Source organism: Zootoca vivipara, chromosome Z, assembly GCF_963506605.1.
Source record: "Zootoca vivipara chromosome Z, rZooViv1.1, whole genome shotgun sequence".
Taxonomy (NCBI): domain Eukaryota; kingdom Metazoa; phylum Chordata; class Lepidosauria; order Squamata; family Lacertidae; genus Zootoca; species Zootoca vivipara.
This window is the reverse complement of record NC_083294.1, coordinates 23,811,893-23,830,792: the sequence shown is the minus strand read 5'-3', so window position 1 is coordinate 23,830,792 and position 18,900 is coordinate 23,811,893. Positions and strand designations below refer to the sequence as shown.

General features: G+C 45.0%; 1 protein-coding gene across 2 annotated transcripts in view; it reads right to left on the bottom strand.

Moving 5' to 3' along the window:
- The window catches only part of AMMECR1 (AMMECR nuclear protein 1), a 105,512-nt gene that overhangs the window by 43,782 nt on the left and 42,830 nt on the right, over positions 1–18,900 (bottom strand). The gene's annotated exons all lie outside the window — the stretch shown is intronic.

Sequence of the window (18,900 nt, the reverse complement as noted above, 5' to 3'; positions counted from 1 at the left end):
TCAGCTTCATTGGATGTCCATGAATTCCAGCGCTAAGACCCCTGGGCTCTCACTTGTGGGGTGCCTCAGGGTTCTGTCCTCTCCCCCATGCTCTTTAACATCTACATGCAGCCGCTGGGAGAGATCATCAGGGGGTTTGGGCTGGGTGTTCATCAGTATGCGGATGATACCCAGCTCTACCTCTCTTTCAAATCAGAACCAGTGAAGGCGGTGAAGCTCCTGTGTGAGTGTCTGGAGGCAGTTGGAGGATGGATGGCGGCTAACAGATTGAGGTTGAATCCTGACAAGACAGAAGTACTGTTTGTGGGGGACAGGAGGCGGGCAGGTGCGGGGGACTCCCTGGTCCTGAATGAGGTAACTGTGCCCCTGAAGGACCAGGTGCACAGCCTGGGAGTCATTTTGGACTCACACCTGTCCATGGAAGCGCAGGTTAATTCTGTATCCAGGGCAGCTGTCTATCAGCTCCATCTGGTATGCAGGCTGAGACCCTACCTGACCGCGGACTGTCTCGCCAGAGTGGTGCATGCTCTAGTTATCTCTCGCTTGGAGTACTGCAATGCACTCTACGTGGGGCTACCTTTGAAGGTGACTCGGAAACTGCAACTAACCCAGAATGCAGGGTGATAATAAGTGCTGGAAATGTAAAGAGGAAATAGGCTCATTCTATCATATGTGGTGGACATGTCCTAAGATAAAAGGCTTTTGGGAAATGATTTATAATGAAATGAAAAAGATATATAAAAACACATTTGTGAAAAAACCAGAGGCCTTTTTACTTGGTATAGTTGGGGAAGAACTCCCCAAAAAAGATGTTACTTTGTTCATGTACGCCACCACAGCAGCGAGGATATTAATTGTGAAATATTGGAAGAAAGAAGAATTACCCTCTCTACAAGAATGGCAAATGAAAATGTTGGACTTTATGGAACTTGCAGAATTGACAGGAAGACTCCGAGATCAAGCGGATGAGAGAATGGAGGAGGATTGGAAAAAATTCACAGTGTATTTAGGGAACCATTTTTGAGTAATAAAAGACTGAACATCTAGGGCACGGGTGTCAAACACAAGGCCCGGGGGCCAAATCCGGCCCGCCAGACCTCGTCATATGGCCCGCCGAGCGCCCCAGCCAGCGGGACCCAGCAGTGGGACCTTGCTGCTGAAGCGCCGCGCCAACAAAGCGCCGACAAACAGCTGGGGCCGGGGAAATGCTTTTTGCCCCTGGGTCCCTTCGCGTTCTTTTCTGGCGCTGAATCAAGGCGGCGACCCCCCCTTCCCTTTCTTTCTTCCTCTCTCTCGTTCTTATTCTTTCTTTCCCTCTCCTTCCTTCCTTCTTTATCTCTGTCTTCTCTCCCTCTTTCTTTTTCTTTCCTTCTTTATTCCTTCTTTCCTACTCTTCTTTCTCTCACCTCTTTCCTTCCTCTCTCCCTCCTGCTCCCTCTTTTCTTTTCTTTCTTTCTTTCTTTCTTTCTTTCTTTCTTTCTTTCTTCCTTACTTCCTTTCTTCCTTCCGTCCTTCCCAACTTTCTTCCTCTCCCTCATTCTTATTCTTTCTTTCCCTCTACTTCCTTCCATCTTTCTCCCTTTCCGTCTTCTCTCCCTCTTTCTTTTTCTTTCCTTCTTTATTCCCTTCCTTATTTCCTACTCTTCTTTCTCTCCCCTCTTTCCTTGCTTCCTCTCTCCCTCCCACTCCCTCTTTTCTTCCTTCCTTCCTTCCTTCCTTCCTTCCTTCCTTCCTTCCTTCCTTCCTTCCTTCCTTCCTCCCTCCCTCCCTCCCCTCCCCTCCCCTCCCTCTCATCAGAAACATAGGATGCTGCTTTATACTTCTGGCCCTTAAACCCTGGAACCAGGAGAGCAGCTCCAGTGAGTCAACCTCAGCCAGTCCCTTTGGTGAAGGGTGGTGGCTCACTGGCAGAACATCTGTCCTGCATGCAGAAGGACCCCAGCATCTCCAGGTACTAGTAGCTCTGCAAAGGTCCTGCATGAAACCCTAGCGAGCCTCCACCACCCAGTGCATGCCCACGAAAGCTACACGAAAGTATCTGAAGAAGTGTGCATGCACACGAAAGCTCATACCAAAATAAAAACTTAGTTGGTCTTTAAGGTGCTACTGAAGGAATTTTTTTATTTCACCCAGTGCAGTTACCAAAAATCATTTTTCAATAAATTGTACAATAATTGTACATTTGAATATCTACTTGCCATTATTCTGACTATGTTTCTGCTAGTTATTACTTACATTATTACAAAAAACAGTAATAATTGAATGCAGTGACAATAATTTATGATAATAAAGAGTGGACACATAGTCCTACAGATACAACTGGCCCTTTGAGGGTGACCAAACTGCTGATGCGGCCCCCGATGAATTTGAGTTTGACACCCCTGATCTAGGGAAATATTGATGTTAAGGCATTAGGGAAAAAAGTAAAAGATTACAAGTAGAAAAAGAGAGTTTTTAAATAAAAGATGGAAATTAAGAGGAATTCAAGAAAAATATGATGATGAAAATTAAATGCAATGAGTTAGAAACTGTTATAGATGATCTTAAAATGAAAATCAGTTAGAAGGGATTTGGGGAAGCAAAAGAGAAAATGATTTAATAAGATGTGATGAGATGAGATGTGTTTATTGTTGTTTATTGTTTTGTATTTTATATGTTTGTTTCGTTAAAATGTTAATCTGTGATGTTCTTTCTTAAATGTTTGATAAAATCTAATAAAAAATATTTTTTAAAAAAACAGAATGCAGCAGCTAGACTGGTGACTGGGAGCGGCCGCCGAGACCACATAACACTGGTCTTGAAAGATCTACATTGGCTCCCAGTACGTTTCCGAGCACAGTTCAAAGTGTTGGTGCTGACCTTTAAAGCCCTAAATGGCCTCGGTGCAGTATACCTGAAGGAGCGTCTCCACCTCCATCGTTCTGCCCAGACACTGAGGTCCAGCACAGAGGGCCTTCTGGCGGTTCCCTCATTGCGAGAAGCCAAGTTGCAGGGAACTAGACAGTGAGCCTTCTCGGTAGTGGCGCCCGCCCTGTGGAACGCCCTCCCATCAGTTGTCAAAGAGAAAAACAACTACCAGACTTTTAGAAGACATCTGAAGGCAGCCCTGTTTAGGGAGGCTTTAAATGTTTAATAGATCACTGTGTTTTATTTTTCTGTTGGAAGCCGCCCAGAGTGGCTGGGGAAACCCAGCCAGATGGGTGGGGTATAAATAATAATAATAATAATAATAATAATAATAATAATAATAATATATTATTATTATTATTTTGATCCCTCGTGGCCCTGATTTTAGAAAAAAGGGGGGGTGACAGAAAGAGAGGTGGAGGATAAGTGAGTGTGAAGAGAGAGGGGGAGGTGTCAGAACGACAGAGAAAAACAGGTTGTGGCGGGGGGGGGATGTTGCACCTACTTTTAGTTCTGGTCCCACCCACCACTGCCTTAAGCTCCACCCATGTTACCAAAAGATCTTGGAGGTTGAAGGCCAGCAGAGAACCTGTCCACTGCTTTGCTCCCAGAAAAATGTCAGAATTAGTTACCAATTTTATACAGCTTTTGTCCCGTTAAAACCAACGAGGAAGGTTATCACCCAATCAAATGCATCAGGAGTAAATTGCTTCTTGATTATTCTGAGATTCGAAAAGAATTGCTTGCTGGCACCACATTGACAGTCTGGGGTTTCTTCTGGCATCCATTACGCTGTTCCTTGTTCCAAGACTCTGGAACAGTTGTATTTGTAAGGTCTTTGTTATATTATTACTATTACTATTATTATTATTAAAGAGAACGGGAGAAAAACTTTTCTCTATCCACTTGCTCCATGCATAAATTCATAAACTTCTATCATGTAACCTTTCACTCACCTCAAACACTGCAACTCACTTCTCTATCCTCCGCCCAGACAAGCAAGAGGCATAATCAGGAGTTCAGCCAGGCAAAACACTAAGGATGTGAAGCAGGGCCAGCAAGTGGGGGTGACCCATGGTGAGGTCTGAGGGCAAGCTAGAGATGCCTTAAGGACTGTATGAAGAGATTGCAGCCCTGCAAAGAGTTGAGGGGAGGAGTTCCAAGGACCTGAGAGCTTGAGGACCCTCAACACGGGTCTAATGCAATACAATGTACCTCACCTACCAAGACTCTAGCAGTCTGAGAACAGCACGGTTTGAGAAGCAGCTTTGAAAAGGAAGTGTGGGCTGTTTGGTTGCCTCTATCTTTATCTTGCTTTAAGTACAACAAATCTTTTCTATTGAGCGTACACAAAATAAACGTTCAAACAATATACAACGTTCTCAGATAAAATAGCTCAGATCTAAGATAAGGTATAAGCTGTCTCCTTTCCTAGCATAGAAGGTGATTCGTATGCTGGGGCATGAAGTTGCAACACCAGACACAGACAAGAGGGTACCTATGTCAATTGATGGGGTATCCCCAGTCTAAGCTTAAGATCTGTCAGTGATGCCTTGGTTCAAATTTCATCATATGACGAAGTCATATTGGTCTTTTCCAGTGGCCAGCAGAGCTCTGAAACACTCCTCTGTGAGCTGTTCATTTGACTCCCTCTCTCAAGGCATTCTGGAAGCAAGTAAAGATGACATATTTTGTTCTGCTTTTGGAAGTCTGTCCCTCCTGGCTGGTTTCCTGCTGTTCCAATGGCTGTTTTCTGTGGCAAATTTTAATTTGTTTTGTAGAATTGCTTTTTTTAGGAGCAGTTGCTGAAAAGTGGTGTACAAATTCCTGCAAATGAATCTGGCAGGCAGTTACACAGATTCAGTGGGCAACAGGCCCAGCACGTGACACCATCCCTGGAAAGGCCACTCCAACACACACAGAGACACCCTGAGAGTTTGAGAAAAGTGGCCCTGGAGCAACTATTTCAGCAGCCTGCAAAGTCACTGCTGGGGGAGCATCCAAGCTCAAACAATCCATAATGCACAGTGGTTTCACAGCAGCAGTAAATGCACCTGGTCTCCCCAGTCCACAGAACATCCAACCTGATGGGGGACTATCCAGGCCAAACCACAAGCAGAAGAGGAATATCAGGGGGAGTGTTGCACTTAAGTGGGCTGCCAGAGAAAGGGACACGTGTATAACCTCAGCTGGCTCATTTGAATTTTACAGAGTCATCTGCTGAATATTAATACTGTGTTTGGGGGAAGGTCTCCAAAGAGCTGGTGACTTCATTAAGGCAATGTGTAACTTCCCCCCTCTCACCTTTTTTCTTGCACTCCCATCTTTATTTAGTCTACATGTTTTCCTTGACCTTAGCATGATACACTAGACACAGGAACTATTTCCAAGACACATGGGGGTAGGCAGGGGGGCAGGGGGCATCTGCCCCCCCAGAAGGCACAGTGCGGTGGCCCCAGGCTCACGCTCCCCGCGCACCACTGGAGCTTCACGCGGGAGCTGGAGCCGCCGCGCTGCGCCTCTCAGCTGTTTTTTGCTTCTAGGGGGGCAGCTGCCCCCCTAGAAGCAAAAAACAGCTGAGAGGTGCAGCACCCGGCAGTCGGAGGAGGTGGACAAGGTCGGGGCCTCTGCAGCAGCGGCTCTGCGTCCGTCCGTCTGCCTGGGCTCCCGGCCGGCCTCCTCGCCTTGCTCCTGGCCAAGATGCGCCCCTCCCTCACCGGCCTCCTCGTCCCTCCTTCCTCCCCCCCTCTTTCCCTCCTCCCTCCGCAGGATCCTCCTCGCGCCCCGCCACACGCGCGGGCAACTCAGCGGCAGCTGCGGATGCTGTTCCTGCTGCGCTTGCAATCTGCGCCCTGAGGAGGCCCATGGTGGCGCAGGGCGCCAGGCCACCAGGGGGGCGCTGTCACTGCCGTTGCTACGTAAAAAGCACAGAGGCCGCCTTGTCCGCTTTGCTCCTTTTCCAGCAGCGGAGCCTTAAGCGAGGCGGCAGCAGAGCTGCCTCTGTCGAGGAGCAGCGCCTGCTCAGCCCAGCGCAGCCGCCCGGCGCTGCGCGCTCCTCAGGGCGCAGATTGCCGCGCCTTTGGCAAAGCCGACTGTGCGCTGGTGAGTTGCTCTGCCAGCCAGAACTCTGACTTGCTGGACTCTGAGATTATTCTGTTGTGCCCAATTTCTTCTCCCAGGGGCGGGGAGAGGAAGGCAAGATAAGACTCCCTTGTGATCTCCTGCTGCCTGCAAGGAATTAGGATCGCGGGAGCCCTCAGCAGCGCCCGCGCGCCTTTCGAAGCTGCAGGCAGCAGCTTTTGCACCTTGGCGGCCAGGCAGCGCGAGTCCCGGGGGAGAAGGGCCATTGAGGCGACTTCGCCGACCCCCCTCCTCCCCTTCCCTCCCCATATAGGCAAAAGTGGTGATGCAACAATGGTCTTTTTCTTTCCGGGGCTGCTGTCTGAGAGTCTAGCCTCGCTGCCAATAGGCATCCTCTGGCTGCAGAGGGCGGGGGGACCCCCGTGGGATCCATGCACCATGGCGCCACAGACACTTAAGACAGCCCTGGGGTGAGAGCTGCTGCTGGCTCTCTGGGGCAATCAGAGCAGGACGGGAGGGGGCTGTAGGGGCCCCCGGGGGATCGGCTGGGGTGGATTTTGCATGTTTCCGTTTAGATGTTTATTTTCAACTGGGACATTGGCGACCTGCTGCAAAGTCCATGGGCAACTTTTAAAGTGCGGTGGAAGCGCTGAGCCCAATTCACCGCCCCCCTCCCTCTCAGGAGCCAGGAGTTTTGAAATTGCGGCGCCTAGGTGAGACCCGAGTCAGTTTCACCTGGGCTCCATAGCCCCGCCCACATTCCCACTTTGTGGCCTCTCCCCTCCCGTGCCTTGGCCCCCCTCTTGCCCCCCAGTCTTTATACTGGCTACGCCCCTGCCAAGACACGTGGAGTCATAATGGTGGCTGACCTATTCTGAGAAGTACAAACATACTGCAATCATGGATGAAGCAGGGGGCAAGGTTGATTTTAAGAGCAAAGGAACATATAGGGAAGTGGTGCTGAATCCACAGATTACCTCTATCCTCTATGCCTTTTCTCAACCAGGCTCTTGACACTGAAAGTGAGAAAAGCACCTGGTGGAGGGGTGATAAGCAGTGGGCAGAGAGAGAGAGAGAGAGAATTTAGCACTCCTTAATTGCATCACACTTAAATTCTTTTTTTAAAAAACCCACATGGTTTCAACACGATCTGAGTCTACATCATTTCTAGTTTCAGGCTTACATGCCAGAAGTAGCTTTTGAAAGTTTCACGACTGTTAATTCAGGTTCAATTTACATTGCAATTTGGCACTTATATTATGTATCACAGGCAAGGTCTGAACCCAGTTCCCTCCAAGAATGCCTGCAGCTGTGTCATCACAGCCCTCTCAAGTACCTTTCCCCAAAATGGGTATTTGCAATAGGATGGTAGTTGTTCAGTACCATTCAGTGCAGGATGGGTTTTTTCCAGGAGTTGCAACACTAACACCTTCTTCAAGGGTGGGCAGTACCACCCCCTGAATTCAGCCAGTCATGCTTCACCCCAGCTAGTTTAAATCAGCCAAGAAGAGGAAGGATGAAGAGGGCACATTGTTAGGTGCGTGCAAGCACTACGTCAATGTAATCAGGTTGCAAAAACTGAAACTGATCCCACAGAACATGGTTTGATGGGGCACTGGAAATCTCTTCTGGGACTGCATCAGTCATGGCACCTAGCTTGCTAAAGAGAAGAATGTCTTTGTCCTCAAAGTGCTTAACATGGAGGGTTTCTGGGGGTCCCAGACTCCATCCACTGATATACTATAGGTGTCAACAGCCAAAGGACCACCCTGAAGAGTTATTCTGGGCTGTTTCTCAAGAATCCACCAAAGCAGGCCCTCTTCACTGCTTTCACCATCATGCTCTAGCATGTGTCCAGTCATTGTTGCACTAACTCAGGGGTAGTCAACCTTTTCATACCTACCACCCACTAATGCACCTTTCTTGATGGTAAAACTTCCTTACCGCCCACCAGTGCTTGATGGAAGGAGGATTCAGTTTGTGCCACAGAACCCCCTACCGCCCACCTAGAATCCTGAAACGCCCACTATTGGGAGGTAGGGACCAGGCTGACAACCCCTGCACTAACTGCACTCTAACCGTCCTTGACTTGTTTCCTCACATGTAACTCCCAAGTACACCAGGGAGCCGAATGTACTCCACTGTGTCAGAGAGTATGCTCAGAAGCAATTATATCTATAGCCCTCTGAATCTCACCATTCCATAGCAAGTCAAGGGCCTCAGGACATTCACCAGATCTACCAACTAGAAAATCCCTCAGAGCATTCAGAGATCCCTTTGAGTCCTTAGAACAGGCACCCCCAAACTGCGGCCCTCCAGATGTTTTGGCCTACAACTCCCATGATCCCTAGCTAACAGGACCAGTGGTCAGGGATGATGGGAATTGTAGTCTAAAAAATCTGGAGGGCCGAACTTTGGGGATGCCTGCCTTAGAATAAAATTTAAAACCTGTAAAGACAAAACAACAAGAACCCCAAAGGGACAGAAGACCTGCAGTTGTTGAACTCCCTTTAAACCTGGTTAATGATTCTTGGCTCCTCATAGTATAAAACAACACTGAAAAGGTCCTAGCCCCTGATAAATTACGGTAGATTGCTGCTGAGCCAGCAATAGCAGTATCACACAAAAAGCAAACAAACCCCAATTAAATAATTAAAACAGATTGCGGAGCTCAGCCAAGAACGACCTTTCTCAACACCATCTTGGCAGCATCCTTTTGAGTCTGTAAATCTCTGGTGGCAGATCATCCCAACAGGTCCCCCGCTTATGTGGGGTGAATTGGTAAATATCGTGTTGGATTCCTCTGTTGCGCAACTCTAAAAATTCTATTTTGCTTGTTTATTTAAGACACTTATATACCACTTAATCATTAGCATTTCTGAGCCCTTGCAGTAGTGGAGACCCAAGATGGGATACAGCCCAATGTCACCTGAATATGATTCAGAGCATAACCAAAGGGCTAAGAACTGAAGGGGTGTTTAACTTAGGTTGCATATGCACAGGATGTATCTTTACTCAACAAAGCCTGTACTGTATGTGTGGACTTATACTCTGTGACCCCCAATCAGTCCCACAGGGGCTTTGTGAACTAATATTAGAAACCAATATAGAAGTGAGAAAAACAGCCAGTTCTGAGGCAGCAGGAGGAAATGTTTTTCTGTACTGTTCATAGCAACTGGTATTGAAAAGTTGGAATATATTACTGCAGTGTACCCAAAAGAATCAAATCAGCAGGCCAAAGCAGAACTACTCAGTTTGATTATTATCTCATATCTCATTATTTCTACATCAATATGATTGCACAGGCCAGATGGTCAATATTTAGAGTTATAATTCCAGAGCTTTTTGATTGTGCATCATGTTTTCAAAAATAGTAGAAATAATTTCCTAATAATGGGCTCCAGTAAGACCCTGAACTATGTAAAGTGCTAACAGTTTACATTTTAGGAAAGCTTTTTATGCTTCATACTGTTTGGGAAGCATGTGAAATCATACTATTTTAAAAGTCTTTAGCCATGTCACACAGGAGTAAGACTAAGGAAGTCTAAGAAGAGAATCATCCACTGCAAACCAATACAGTGTTACCTCGGAACTTGAATGGCTCCATTCGCGAACATTTTGGCTTCTGAACGCATACAATCCAGAAGTAAGTGCTTTGGTTTTCGAACGTTCCTCGGAACATGAATGTCCAATGTGGCTTCTGCTGTGCAAAAAGCTAGCTGTTGGCCAATCGGAAGTCATGCCTCGGAACTCAAACGTTTCGGAAGTTGAACGGTCTTCTGCAATGGATTACGTTTGAGTTCTGAGGTGCCACTGTAAGGAACAACCCATTTAATAACCCCTGAAATAGTGGTGTTTGTGTCCGGAGCAGTGGAATTGATTGCTAGGGGACTGCACTGCCCTACCTATTCCGCTGCAGCTCTTCCGCCTCCCCCCCCCAAAACCTACACTGGTTGCTTGCCTGTCTACATTGCCTACCTGCTGCTCTGTCATCATGCTGCAGTTCATGGAAAAGCCAACTGCTGCTTAGCATTTTTCTTACAAAAATAATATATAACAAGTTAAGAAATCACTTTCCCTCAATGTAATGTGGATAACAAGACACTTAAAATGAGAACTGGGAAACAGTGAGGAGCAGCCTTCCCCAGCCTGGTCCCCCTCAGATGCTTTGGACCACAACTCCCATCATCACCTGCCATTGGCCATGCTGGTGCAGGCTGTGAGTTGCAGTCCAAAACATCTGGAGGCCACCAGGTTGGGGAAGACTGGTGCAAAGGTATAAGCAAGCAGAGTGGCTAACATGCACCAAATATTAGACACAAGAAAATAATTTTTCAGACATTAGTTGCACAGCCAATATTATAAAAGTCAAGGGCTACACATGCTGAAGAGGAAACAATACCTGTATTTCAGCACTTTTAAATAAGCCAGCCTAATGAAACAGGGGGTTGGGGTTTTTGTTTGTTTGTTTGTTGTTGTTTTGCTAATTAGCACTAAAACGCCAGAAGCCTACATGCTTGACAGACAGAAAGGTACTATTGTGTGTACACACTCCTTTCCTATCTGTTAGAAAACAAATTGTTCTGATACTCAAATCTTAACTACTGAACAGGAAACCCGGGTTACATTTCTTGAATAGAACTGACAAACCTTAGAATGCTAAGGAAAGTATGCACAGAACAGAAACGAGAGGAATTTACTGAGGGATTTGTATGTGTAGGTGGGAGACTTCTCCCCACTTTTCTTTTAAACCTAATATGACTGCAAATCTCAAAGGGTGGGCGGGACTAGCAAAGGCTTTCCACAGGAGCAACAGATGCTGGCTTCCTTCTTTCCCTTCATCCCCAGTGAAGAGAGAACAACACCCATGTCCTCCCCACCCTCTACAAAGGAGAGAAGAAGCCAGTTGGGTTCTCAAGTGATGAGAACAACTGAGCAGCTCCTGGTCCTGCTGTTCTTCAGAGTCACACTGTGCAACCACAGCTTGATACTCACTGACCGTGGACCACAGTTTGGGAACCCCTAGTTTATGTCATGAAAGTTGCCCATGAAATTGTGCACAAATATTTCAAACATATTAATACAAAAATAAGCAAATTTTCATTTCATTAAAAGGAAAAGGCATGTTTGGGGCAACTGACCCTGGAAGGGTGTGCAAGTGAGGAAAGGAAACTGCAATTCAAAAACTGAAACAGAGTTGAAAGGCAAAGTTTAATACATTTCCATGAGCCTGGGAAATTTTAGGGTTTTTTTATACAGTGGAGAATGCAAAAGGCATCAACATTTTACATGGAGGCAGGAAAGGAAAAGGAAACCCAGCTCCCTTGAACTACATTCTTCCAAAATAAATTATTCTATTCATATTCTCCCATACAACAAGTCACAATAAAGAAGGATGGGCATGCCTCCCTGGGTAGTGAGTCAAATTTATCTTTCCACTGACTGGAGACAGTTAGTAGCAAAAACATGAAGAATGTATTTAATACAAAGATGAAGTGCCCAGTGCCTGCCATCATCTGACAAGACTGTTGCCTGGCAATGACTGCTATGAATACTTTGCCCAAAAGCCTTCAAATCATTTTTGGTAGGCACACTCCAAATGCAAGGAGTCTATTGCTACACATACTGTTAATTTTCAAATGCATGTACTGTATAGATTTGATCTGTTTGGACTTGCAGTTGTTGCATAATGATGGTGTTAATGCAAAAAAGAAAAAAAAAGCACCTGTTGGCAGTTCAAGGGCAATTATGTTAAAATTTTCAAGGATTTCTGTTTGAGAAAGAGCCCCAACCCATCATTATTCATTATTATTACTACTTATTAAATTTGTATACTGCCTTTCATCTGAAGATCACAGGGCAGTTCACAACATAAAAATACAAAATGAGAACACAAAATAATAAAACAAAAAAACCTCCACTAATAGCCCCCATCCCATGAACATATTTAAAAGGCCATAGAATGTTAAACAACCCAAGGCCTGGTTCATAAGAAATGTTTTCACCTGGTGTCTAAAGATATGTAATGAAGGAGCCACATCAGCCCCCCTGGAGAGAGCACTGCACAAGTGGTGAGCCACCATAGAAAAGGCCTGTTCTCATGTTGCTGCCCTCTGGACCTCTTGTGGAGGAGGCACACAGAGAAGGGCCTTAAATATGGCCACAGCTTCCAGGTGGGTTCATATGGGGAGAGGTGGCCCTTGAGGTATTGAGTTCCTGAGCTGTTTAAGGTTTTACAGTATAGGTCAAAATCAGAACTTTGAATTGAGCCCGGAAATTAATTGGCAGCCAGTATAGTTGGGCCACGATCAGTATAATATGCTCAAAACATCTTGCGCCAGAGAGTAACCTGGCCACCAAATTCTGCACCAACTGAAGTTTCCAAGCTGTCTTTAGAGGCAGCCCTACCTACAACACATTGCAGTAATCTCACCTAGAGGTTACCAGAGCATAGACAACATTAGTTAGGCTATCCCTGTCCACATAGGGGCACAGCTGGGCCACTAGCCAAAGCTGACGGAAGGCACTTGTGAGGACACTGGTTGTGCTTTCCACAAGTGACAACATCCGACTCCACTTCGGTGTATTTACAAAGTTTTATTATACACATATGTACAAGACGGAGCTGAAGTTTCCATGACCATTCAGTCACTTTCAGATCCCGGAAGTGGTGATTGGCGGGACCGCCTCCAACACAGTATCTTGGAAACCCCAAGTCTCCTCCTTTCCTCCCAACGCTTTTGACCCCTGCGTTGTTGAGGAGACGGGGCGATTACATTCCCCGCCCCTCCTGAGCCACTTAAGCGCTTACCAGGGTCTCTAGCGTCCGAGACCTCTCCCTCCGCAGAGCTCCGTGCCTGCCTGTCACTTTGGCACAAAGTTCCCGGACTCTCCTGGGTGGTGCTCTGAGCTCCCTGCATCCGACCCCTTGCACCACCTCGCCGGACTCTCTGATGACCCCTGGTGGTCCCCCGAGAGCACTCTTCACCACTGAGACCACCTGAGCCTGAAGTGACAGCAAAGGATCCAGAAGTACCTCCAAGCTGTGTGTCTGCTCCTTCACAGGGAGTGTAACCCCACCAAGAGCAGGCGAACTCCCATCCACCCAGTCAAGGGAACCATATACTAATGGTCCCTCAGTCTTAACTACTGACTAAGACCTTTTGGAACAGTGCAGTTTTAACCCAGGCTATCTACTAGCTATAAGTTTGCAAATGAGCAGCATGCATTTTCTCCCTTTCACTTTTTGTTTGCCTTAAACTACTGTTATATGGTTCAAACCTGCTTAGCATCAATCCTGGTTTAGCATTACACCCACTTTAGGCACAGGGAAAGGAACAAAGAAAACAGAAACAGCCAAGTTCAATCAAAGTAAGGGGTCCATCTAGTCCAGCATCCTGTTTCTCAGAGCTTTTAGGAAGGCTGCAAGTAGGGCAGGGCATGATGACAATAAACATACCCTGCTGTTGCTCCCCAACAAATGGGTATGTAGTGGCATGCTGACTCCTAAGTGGAGGCTTCATCACAACTAAAATGCCTTTGACTGAGCTGTTTCTCAAATAATTTATCTTAATTCCATTTTACACCCATGCAACTAGTGCCCATTACTATTATCTTGAGGCAGCAAATGCCCCTTGCACTGAGCAGGGGGAAAGGGAGGCTGCTTCCAATTTGCAACCCTTGGTGTGCAAGGAGCCATTTGTCTTCTTCTTCAAGTGCCCCAATATTTTCACCTTTTCTGGAGTCCTGACAAGATAGCTCTTCTCACTTAGGCCACCGGGCTTGCTGGTCATGTCACTGTGTGGTCTCTGAATAGGCTCAATGCAAAATGCTAAAATAGTATCAGTAGGTGAAACAGGCTGCCTTCATTGTGAAAATATAAGCTGTAAAGAGCTTCGAAAAGGAATCTTGCAGTGAAGAGTGCATGTCTAGACTGGAATTATTAAAACAATTACCAGTTATGCTGGCTCCTGTCTTTATTCCCCAATAACACCCAGGTGTATAACATATCTTCCTCCCTTCAACTCTTCCCCACATGTCAAATTTTAGATTGCAAGCTCTAAAGGCAGGGGGACATGCTCTTCTGTACTCTGTAAAGTGACATGGACACTGAAAGTGCTACAGAAATCATCATCATCATCTGGGAAAGCTAGATGACCTCTTGCAACATAGAGTCAGTATGACCAAAGGCACCAAAAATGAATGAACACTAGATAACTTGGAAAAAAATATTAGATTATGTATTGTGAATCAAATAAGTCAATGAAGATATCACATTTATTTGTGCTTTCTTGTATTTCATGGGTTTATTTCTTTGCTCTGCTTTATGGGAAACCCTCAAAGAAATATGGATGCTTCTATTACATTAAAACTAATTTAGCTGTCTTAATTTATAGGAACGAATTTGGATACATGGGCACTAACTCTGAGGAAAATTTTGTATTTGGCTTCTTTAAAGTACCAAAAACAGTGCAATAAATGAAAGCGCAATTATCTCCAAGTGCTTACATCACTACTTTAAACAGTATACATGCATGCACATTATCTGTGTTCTGGGGTACAAATTTAGTTTCTTCTTCATTCCCCTCTCATAGAAGTGGAATAGATCTATATTGCAGTCAAGAAGAATCCTGCTAGGCCAAGAATCATGGACTCCACTACCTTAAAACTCCAACCCTACCCCTGTCAGTTAACATACAAATTACCATCAACACTAAGGCTAGCAAAACTTCTTGGTCAATTAACACCTGCTCAAAATCATGCTTCCTTCATGACATGAAGGTGGTAACAATGTTAAATTTAGGAATGCCCAGAAAGCGGTTTGGACTATGAATTTATGTTTTATGGCGTCTTCAAATAAATGCTGAATCAGACCAAGACAACCCCCATCTCTGCTTAAATGTCAGGCCCAGTTCAGAATGGACTTGCCTGGCTCAGTCCCTACCTCACTGATGCTGCATATGCCCCTCTATCTTTCCTTGTTTAGGCTTACTAAGTTGCACCAGAAAGATCCTGCTGCAAAGTCTTAATTAGACAGCAGGACTCTGGGCCAAAAGCATTCCATGCACAGGGATCCATGGGAAATAGGTCTCAAAACTAGAAATGCCCAAGGAACCCAGTGGTTGACTAGCATTCTAGAGGATAATGGGAACTTCAATTTGAGAATTTCTCCACCCACCCCTGCCAAATGGGGTTAAAGAAAATAAAAATAGTAAGACCATAACAAATTCAAGGGGAGAACCTTAAGAACGACTGCTCAACAATACATGAAAAATAGTTTGTCAACCTGTTCTGAAATGGTGTAGTAAACTGCTTCCAAGGTCAGTAAATTCTTGAAGAAGCTGGAAAACACAAGGCATTTTTTTTCATAATCTAGATTGCTATAAATCACACATTCTGCTGGTTTACTCAAAATCATACATTTGGTCTGTCGTACACTATTTGGGTGCAAAACACAACAAATGCTTCAGCATATTTTTTTTAAATAAAACATTACTCTCTCCTACTACCATATCATCACATTTATAGTCATGAATAACAGTAAAGACTGTGCCAAAAGAAAAATCCATGAAACATATAGCCAGAAATGTTCTTCACTGTGGGTAGTCTCATCCCTTCTACATAATCTGTGTGATGTGGCCAGTTAACAAGAACTCCACTCCATGTCATTCAGAAAGGACAGGGAGGGGGGCAGAATCAGTGCCAGTAATGTTAGGAAAGCTGATTTTTCATCACATTGCAACCTTTGACTTCATGAATGAGGGGGAAACATGTTACACTAGTGCCCTTGGCTCACCTCTCCCTTTAATAAAAATATTAGCATAAAAAGTTAGTTCTGAAAATACCAATTCCACTATTTATTCCTTACATACAAAGAGTGACATTACCAGGCATAGAATTCTTTCTCAATTCTTTTTTTCCTGATCACCTTTTCAAAAGATCATTTGGCCAGCCTTTGCCAACCTGGTGCCCTCCAGATGTTTTGGACCACAATTCTCATCAAACCTAGCCAGCATGGCCATACTTGCTGGGCTGAAGGAAGCTGCGGCCTAGAACATCAGGAGGGCACCTGGTTGGCAAACACTGCCCCAGGCTGTTTTCTAACTACTGCACAAAAATGTAAAGCAAGAAGCTACTGTGACAACCATGTGGAAATATATGAAGCCACAGTCTTTGAGCATACCAGCAGGTGAACTTCCTGCAATCGATTCAAAAAGCTGAAATTCTGGAAATGCAAAATGTAATATTACAAAACCCACAGCGATAATTACATGAAGCACACTCCACTATATGCCTACCACCTGCCAAGACAGGAATACTGTCCTGAAAACTGCCACCTTGTGACCTACCAGGCAGTCTAAACTTATTTCAGTGACTGAACCTGCCGTAGTGCAGTGCCTCAGAGCTGGGGCTACAACAAAGCATGCTCTCAATTTGATTGTCTTCTCTGCTGTGCCTCTCTAGGTAGCCTCTCTCTCTTCCGGCCTCACTTAAAGCACACAAGCCCAGCGATCACTTCTCATATCAGAGCAGATAAGTTGGGGACAAGTTAAGAAATTATTGTAACCCAGTAAAGTTTGCAGGTCAGTAAGGCAGAAAAGGCAGAGGGTTTGGCTCCCCTGACTCAAACGGCATTTGCATGCAAGAATTAGACTTTCCCACACTTTGTACATGAATTGAACAGATGTGAACAAACATGGATGTCCTTGTCATGTGTAGTTTGGCCCTTGGGCTATTAAGCTATGGTCTCCAAAAGCCAGTCCCCTGCAGTGCATCTTTGAACATCTGCTATCAACTGGGGACAGTACAAAGGTGATAGCCCCTCAAAGAAAGTGCAAACAGGGCTGTAGCAGTTCCTCAAAAAAGGGCTCTCCCAAAGGAAGGTTGCTGAGTTTATAAAGCATAAAAAGAATTTGAATAGCAAAGGTTTGTGAAACTGTCCAGACAAATCACAAGAAAGCAAAAATACTCAATGAAAAATCAAATCCACAGCCCTCAGATTCCTCTCCTTCAGTGTGTGCAAGAGAGTTGGATTGCCAGCAATAAATTTATGAGTAGTCAGGGTAAGCACAAAACAGATTTGTCTCATGCCAGTGATGCAACACATTACTATTTGTTAAGCTAGATCCTTTTGTGTCTGGAAGTGAAGATTATCCCTTAAACTGTCCCACCCCTCAAGGTCATCAGAGCTGGGAACCATAAGATCCAACTCCCATTTCCACATTGATAAAGCAAATTCTTCAGTTATTGGCATCCAGGCATTGCTTCCACAACATATAAAAGATGCTATTCAGATCCTATTAAACTGGCTCCAAAAGGAGTAGCTGATCCCTTTATTCTAGGAATTCTGAAAGTTTCAAAAGGGAACCCAGGAAAAGTCAACATTGGGCTCAGCAACAGGACAACATCACAAAAGTCTGTATCCAGTGCAGGGAACTGACATTTCCTTTTCTCCCAACTCACCCAGCTCCTCATTTTGTAATGGGGCGAAGGTCTCCCAAGGGCATCGTAAGGACCAGAGATAATGACTCCTTTTGACAAAGTGGGCAGGCAAGTGGACTCATTAGCAAGAAGACAGAATTCTTCTGGGGCTCTTGTGATTTAATATTGCAAATTACAAGGCACTAATGGCAAGGTATCAATTATTTTTATGAGAAACGTTGTTGGCATCAATTCTGTATCAGACTGAAGAAAAATTAGATTGCACAGGCCTTCTGCAGATAATTGACCATGGCTACATACAATCTGACAACAGTATATATTCTTTTCTTTGGGAAATGTTCCCAAAGGAAGAAAAAAACCAAAGGGGAAGAAAGGGGGCAGGGTTCTGGGGAAAATGACTTTGGCAATCCCAGCCACCACTGGATCCAAAGGGTTTGGACAAAACACTATTTTGGCTTTGGGCATAATCCCTGGACTGTAACCCCCACGTTAAGTTGCAAGCTTACTGTATTAGCAAAAATATGGAGTATTCACAGTAAAAAGGAAAAAGAAGTTATAATTTTTAACTAAGACTGAGGGTGGGAGTATTCAAGAAACCAGTACCAGATCTACAGATGGTCTGCCCTGTGAAAAAAAATATTTAATACTCCAGGGCACCCATATCAAATGTTCAGGTGCTACGCAAGTATGTGCCTGGGACAGATTTTTTTGGGTGGGTGGGTGGGTGTGTCCCAGCTTTGTCTTTCACCTTCAGAACTCAAAGGGGAATTAAAGGGCTAAAGGATTAGTAGTAGTAGTAGTAGTAGTAGTAGTAGTAGTACGCTGCCCATCTGACTTGGTTGCCCCAGCCACTCTTTGCTGCTAGCTCTAATATTGTTCCCATTTAAAGAATTATGGAATGATACAATCTATTGCCAGACAGAGGAGTCTCTGGCCAAGTGAGAGCCCATTTATGCTGGCTCACAGAGTAATTTTTATAATTTTCCACAGTCTGGTAGAGCTACCAGATTTTAACTACTATTTATTTATTTATATCAATTTACTACTCAATGTGCCTTCTAAGCAGCTTACAAGTATAAAATCAATTACAAAATGTCTTTTAAAAATACAAGCTAAGTTTCACTTTAAAAATAACTATCATTGGGTTGTATATACAACAATCATAGAAATACTGGTATACTTTCGAACCTAGCAGTTCAAAAGCATACCAGTGCAAGCAGATAAACAGGTACCACTGCAGCAGGAAGGTAAACGGCGTTTCTGTGTGCTCTGGCTTCTGTCACTGAGTTCTGTGCACCAGAAGCGGTTTAGTCATGCTGGTCACATGACCCAAAAAGCTGTTTGTGGACAAACGCTGGCTCCCTCAGCCTGAAAGTGAGATGAGCACCGCAATCCCCTAGTCACCTTTGACTGGACTTAACCTTCCAGGGGTCCTTTACCTTTTATTACCATAGGAATAACAAGTGATAC